The following is a 5,139-nucleotide window of genomic DNA, read 5'->3' on the forward strand; positions in this document are numbered from 1 at the left end:
AATACCGTTAGCAATGGTTTCATATATTTAATTATATGTGATCATACATTTAATTATATGTGACATTTAACTGACATTTATTTTCCAGTTTTTCTTGCACATCTTTAAAATATACCTGGCTTTGCGTATTTGCACTTGGCAATATGAACACCTGGTCAGTTAGCTCTAACTCACTTCTCAGATCCAAAAAACAGGTAACTACTTTCAAGCGCAGCTGCTTTGAGTGAGATTTGAACCTGCAGCAGTCCTAAATGTTACTGCTAGTTTCCAGAGGCAATCAGTACCTTCTGATTCTAGCATATTCTAAACTCTTCAGATATTTTACTTTATACAAAATTAACTTACTAAATATGGCCAAAAGCTGTTTCTTGCTAATCAGATATGCTTCACTTTACATTCAGTATGGTTGAATGAAATTAAATCTAAGGGATTAACATACAAGCTTTCATATGAGCTTTCTTGTCTCTTCAGATAGCAACACATTACTCTTAGATAGCCCATGACTTTTAAATTAATCTGTTAACTGCTTTGGGTAACCTTCACAGAAGAACAGATGCAACATCTATCTCCAATATATAATGATGTGGCTATTGTTGCCTACTGCTAAGTTTTTAAGATGTACAGAAGGAGTTCATGTCTATACTTCTCAGTAGTGTAGAGGATTTATTATATTACCCAGTGCTTTATTAGATTAATATGATCTTGCAGTTAAAGCTTCATATTATATACACAAATCACAGTATGGACAAATGGATTGATTATATGTGCCCTGAGAGTTCCAAATTAATTTTGTGGTTGACACACACTCAAAACACCAAATAAACAGACTTATTTTCTTAGTAGAAAGAGATTATTATATTTATTTATTTATGTTCGAAGAGCTAAAGCCTACACTTAGTGTCACTGTAAAAAGGAAATCAGATTTGAACACTTTTATGCTGTAAAAAAATAAAATAAATTACAAGACCTAATGACTAACAAAAAAGGGCCATTTTCTCAGTATGCAGGAAAAGGGATGGGGAAAAATAAATTATTCTTTCTCTTACCTTTGGGTCTTGTTCAAGCTTACATTTGACATCAGAGTTTGTCTTCTAGTAAGCCATACATAAATAAAAACAGAGTGGCTTTGCACTTTTTTCAAGTCCTACATGGCAAGTTAACTGGAAAAAAGGTAACTAGAAGGTCTCTTCTATTAATGTACGTTGTTCCTTTGACTCAGCTTCAGTTTCTTCCACAATTAAAGGACCAAGCCAAAACCAGACACTCCAGAGATCCAGATGTCAAAGCAACAATGATATTGTAGCTATGCAGCTTGGAAAGCAAGCAATAAGTAAAGAGTTTAATTTTTGACTGAAGTTAGATTTGGGCTTTTGTTTGTAAATAAGGTCCGAGTAATCCTGCCCTTGCCCATGGCAGCTGGAAAGCTGGTGAAAGGAAGATTCAAGGCATTTTGCCGTTACGGAATAATCTGCTACAGAAGTCATCTTTCTCATGCTTTTAATTAGCAAGTTGGTGTCATCTAAGGCAAGAATGGTTCATAGCATATTACACTGTAGCTGTATCTACACCGTATCAAAACCATCTTGAATATTTGCCCTGAGATTTCCCACTCGCCTCAGTTAACACTGGGATATTTCTGGTTCCTGGGTGGCCATGGGATAGAAAACATTACTCTGCAATAGTCTTCAGGAAACAGTAATTCTGCTGTTACTGGTGGTGACCTCACAATTTTACTGCAATTGCTCTTGCTTGATACCTTTGACACAGTCCCATACAACATCCTTTTCTCTAAATTGGAGAGCTATGGGTTTGACAGATGGACTATTCAATGGATAAGGAACTGGCTGGATGGCCATGTCCAAAGAGTTACAGTCAATGGCTCTATGTCCAAATGGAAATCAGTAACAAGCAGTGTCCCTCAGGGGTCCATACTGGGACCAGTACTCTTCAATATCTTTATTAATACCATAGACAGCAGGATTGAGCGCACCCTCAGCAAGCCTGCAGATGACACCAAGCTGAGTTGCGTCTAGCAGTTGATATGCTAGAGGGAAGGGATGCCACCTCGCGGGACCTTGACAGGCCTAAGGAGTGGGCCCACGTGAACCTCATGAAGTTCAACAAGGCCAAGTGCAAGGTCCTGCACCTGGGTTGGAACAATCCCCAATACCAATACAGGCTGGGGAATGAGTGGCTCGAGAGCAGCCCTGCAGAAAAGGACCCAGGGACAGGGGCGGATGAAAAATTAGATATGAGACAGCAACGTGCACCTGCAGCCCAGAAAGCCGTATCATATCTTGGGCTGCATAAAAAGAAGCGTGGCCAGCAGGTCGAGAGAGGTGATTCTCCCCCTCTACTCTGCTCTACCCCACCTGGAGTCCCGTGTCCAGCTGTGGGGTGCCCAGTACAAGAAAGACATGGACCTGTTGGAGCGGGTCCAGAGGAGGGCCACAAAAATGATGAGAGGGCTGGAACACCTCTCCTATGAAGAAAGGCTGAGACAGTTGGGGTTGTTCAGCCTGGAGAAGAGAAGGCTCTGTGCAGACCTTATTGTGGCCTTTCAATCTATAAAGGGGGATCATAAGAAAGATAGAGAGGGACTTTTTACCAGGGCCTGTAGTGACAGGACGAGGGGCAATGGTTTTAAACTGAAAGAGGGTAGGTTTGGATTGGACACAAGGAAGAAGTTTTTTACAATGAGGGTGGTGAGGCACTGGAACAGGATGCCCAGAGAAGCTGTGGATGCCCCATCCCTGGAAGTGTTCAAAGTCAGGTGGGATGGGGCTTTGAGCAACCTGATCTAGTGAAAGATGTCCCTCCCCATGGCAGGGGGGTTGGACTAGATGACCTTTAAATGGCACTTCCAACCTAAAACCTTTTATGATAAGTGCTTTGGGGCAAATGTTGGGTTATGTATCTGTAGAGTACTAAATGCACATTGGGCCTGGTCTATGGCCTAGTCTGTGTAACGTTGCTTCTAGAATTCTTGCAATTTGCAGGTGGGTGGGGAAGGGAAGGAAGAGCCCTAGTTGTTGTTTTCTGGGATTTTTTTGCTTTATCGCTTACCGTAATATTTTAACTTTGAATTCACACGTATGCTATAAAACAAATCAAATATTTTAATTGATATCTGATAAACCCCTTAATTTTAGATGTGTTGCAGCAATGAATTCCACAAGTTAGCAATTATAATGTTAAAAGCTCCCATGTATTAGAGACAAACCTCAGGTTGTTGCAATGAAAGGAGCTAAATTCACTTTTTCTTATTCCCAGAGTAAGCCCAAGGAATTCATTTTCATATTATATAAGAGTTTAACAATATCTCCTCTTGCACTTTTTAAGTAGTAGAACAGGAGGAAATACAATGTGGCTGTACTGCACTCACACTGTTAACCTTCCCATTTGCATTTCCTGACTTTTATTTTTAGATATTCAACTTCACCGGTACAGGAGTTTTTTGGCATTGCATTTGGCGTTGCATTGGCATTCAATAACATTTTAGGTACTTTGAAAAATAAATGTTACAGACGTTTTAGCTAGCTAATCTCCTGTCCTACCTCTCAGCAGGTCATTGCTCCTGAATGTATATTATTTACCTTTTGTTTATTTCTCAAGGTTGATCTGTGCCAAAAATTCCAAAATAAAGCACAAGTCTTGCTTCAAAGAAAATTTGAAAGCAAAAATTACTTTAGACTATTAAAAGATAAACCAATGCTTAAGTATACAGTAAGTTACAAATCACCATCTCCTGATAGGAGAAGTCTTACAGTAGTTAGAATAGTGGTAGACTTATGGGTTTTACTAAGTCCAGCTTGTAACAGCTGAGGAAGGAAGCATGATTGTAATAAAACTAAAAGACAAGACAAACACATCACTAGAAGCAAGGTTCCCCTCCACCTCATGACTGTAATAGCCCAAGACTGGACTGTATCCTTATCTCAATCTTGGCTTTGCTTAAACTGTTCTATTACTGAATGCTAAGAGTTTTCATCCCAAGCTGAGCAAGAACTCTAAAATCAACCTGACTGAAAGCTCATTGCTGCTTCCTGATTAATATGCTAGAAGGTCTGTGTGGCATTTCTATGGAATGTCTTTGTGCTCTTGGGACTGATGATTCAGTGCAGAGCTGCCTGGAATTTCTACAGAACTTCAGCTCTCCTCACTTCTCAAATGGCTTCCTTTTACCAGCCTGTCAAGCTAAACTGAAAATAATGGCTTTGTGTGCAGTAACAAGGGGAAGGATGGAAATTTCACAGCACAACGTATTAGGCAGCTCACTAGCAAAAGGAAGCTGCATTTTCAAGAGCAGAGTGAAACGTATCTCCCATGTTTAACTCTTTCTTTTTTCTGCAGTTAGAAAAAAAACAATGCCAAATTTTAAGGTGCACAGTGAGTAACACTCAAGCTAAAGGAGTAGGCAATTAAGATCTCTGTAAGGTCAATTCGATGAAATTTGTTCCTAGTTTCATGAAAGAGATCAAGGAGAAAGCTGTGTTTAGAATAGGGCTAGTAACTGGCAAAACAGACACGTGAAAGAACTGGAAGTCTCAAAACAAGTATAGAACACACTAATTTTGGTTTTCACAACACTGCAGAGCTTAGAGACTAGCCTCACCACAAATTAAACGGTAGTCAATGGAAAGGACCCATTTCAAGAAAATGAACTCCTCATCACACCTCTCAAAGCCCAGCAACTGTCCCCACAGGCCTACAGGCAGGAAGGTCCCGGGCTGTCCCCTGTGCGTGAGTGATGCTGCTACCGGTCATCCTGCAATCCACAGTAAAACAGAACTGGGACGAAGACAAAAGAAATCATCGGATCTGCTGGTAAGCAGCAGTCAAGGACCTTACAAACATTCTTCCCACATGAGCTATTTCTTTGTAAACATATTTTAAACATATTTATGAAAGTAACTAGAGTGGGGGAGTCAAAGCCCTCTGCGTTCAATACAGGCAAATAAGAACAAATTGACAGAATTTACTGCATGAGAGAGGCCAGCAGTATACTCACAGGCACCGAGGAAGACATGGTATTGACTTTCAAGCTTTAATCACATACTAAGCACCCACTGCATCAAAGAAAATGATTTCTGGGAATGCTGGGATAAGTGCATTGTATGCAATATTATATATGACATG

Source organism: Ciconia boyciana, chromosome 9 (genome assembly GCF_034638445.1).
Source record: "Ciconia boyciana chromosome 9, ASM3463844v1, whole genome shotgun sequence".
Lineage (NCBI taxonomy): Eukaryota > Metazoa > Chordata > Aves > Ciconiiformes > Ciconiidae > Ciconia > Ciconia boyciana.